Source organism: Cynara cardunculus (assembly GCF_001531365.2).
Source record: "Cynara cardunculus var. scolymus isolate 2C chromosome LG 1, CcrdV1, whole genome shotgun sequence".
Taxonomy (NCBI): domain Eukaryota; kingdom Viridiplantae; phylum Streptophyta; class Magnoliopsida; order Asterales; family Asteraceae; genus Cynara; species Cynara cardunculus.
The window spans coordinates 24,752,658-24,754,392 of NC_037528.1; positions in this window are offsets into that span (position 1 = coordinate 24,752,658).

A 1,735-nucleotide genomic window follows, 5' to 3' on the forward strand; every position below is an offset into this window, starting at 1 on the left:
TGCCATTCATGACACGTTTCATGTGTCGAATCTTAAGAAGTGCTTAGCCGACGAGTCTTTATTTCTACCTCTGGAAGATATTCAAGTTAATGACGATTATATTTTATAGAGGAGCCGATCGAAATTCTTGATCGTAAGGTTAAGCAGTTGAGGCGCAAACAAATCCCGATTGTAAAAGTTCATTGGGCATCACGACATGGACCGGAATATACATGGGAAAGAGAAGATTCCCTGAGAAGCAAGTACCCACGTCTCTTCCTTAACAAGTTTTGAGTTGATATGAGCAAGTAAATTTCGGGGCGAAATTTCTCTAACAAGGGGAGACTGTGACAGCAGTCAAATTCGAAAACACAGGTTAGCTTTTATTAAGATTATATTAGTGTTATTGAAAGTAATTTATAAGATCAGAAGTTAGTTAGGTTAGTTTAGTTGAAAATTTTTAAGAATTTCCAACAGTTGCTTAGAAAGTCCGGTTCCGACCCGAAATTATCTGAAACGTCCTATACAGTACCAAATGCTCTAATTTATACACAATATATATATATAAAACACTAAGTTTTAGTTTTTAAATATAAAACATTTCTATTTAAATAAATTTAGTCATCGTGGGCTTTTAATTTGAAGAAAAATGTCAAAATTGAGAAAATGAGTTTTTATGCATTTTTGGGCTTAGTTTAAAAAAAATTATGTTAGAGGGTGGGCTTGGGCCTCATGGCCAGCCCCTTCCCCTCTCTTTTTCCTCCTCTTGGCCACATATAAATAGATTCAATTTTCTTTATTCCTCATTATTTCCCCACTCAAATTTCAAAACTCTCTCTTTTTCTCTCATTAGAAAACTCAAGGGTCACCTTGAGAACCATCTTTCTCCTTCATCCATTTCAGCCGAATTCTTCATCCATCTTCATCATTTTGGCAAGATTTTGAAGATACAACAATCCTCTCATTCATAAACAAGGTAATGCATACATCCCATCATCTTTTCTTGTAAGTTTTAGGGAGAAAAACCCACTTTTATGCATTCTTCATCTTCTATTCTCTATGTTTCGAAAATATTGAGTCTTAAGGTGAGATTATACACCAAAAACATGTAAAAATGTTTATTTGATGATGGTAATCCATGACCCAAACAATAGAACCCAAAAAGATAGGTAGAGTTATGATTTTAAGTGAGTTTATTTCTTAAAAACCTCATATTTTGGTGCTGACAGATTATGTGCATGTGCACAAATCGTCCATATATAGTAAATGGCTTGTTCAAATGTTATGAGGTTTCTTATAAAAGTTTATTTATTGATTTAGGGTTGTAATGCAATTGGTCTCACTAAAAAACATTGTGTTTTGACCCCCCAAATGCTCAAAACATGGTATATGTGCATCTGAGAGTTTTTCAGTAGGTAAACCCTACTTTGAACAGCCATAACTCTGTAGTTAATCATCCAAAATTGTTGATTTTTCTTCTGGATGTTAGATTAATGAGTTACCTTTTAAATTCTACCGATTTCATTCAATATTGTGGTTATTTGAGGTTTTAATTACTCAAAATAAGATGAACATGCAATCTGTCCGATTCTGACATATTTGTATATGTGTGTTCCATCGACCATATCTCTCTCAAAACTCGATGAAAAAGGATGATTCTTCTTTTGCGAGTTAACTTTATGGGTTATATCCTACATTCAAGTGGAATCACATGAAATTATGGAGTTTTGATCTCCAAGCACCTAAAACACTATAG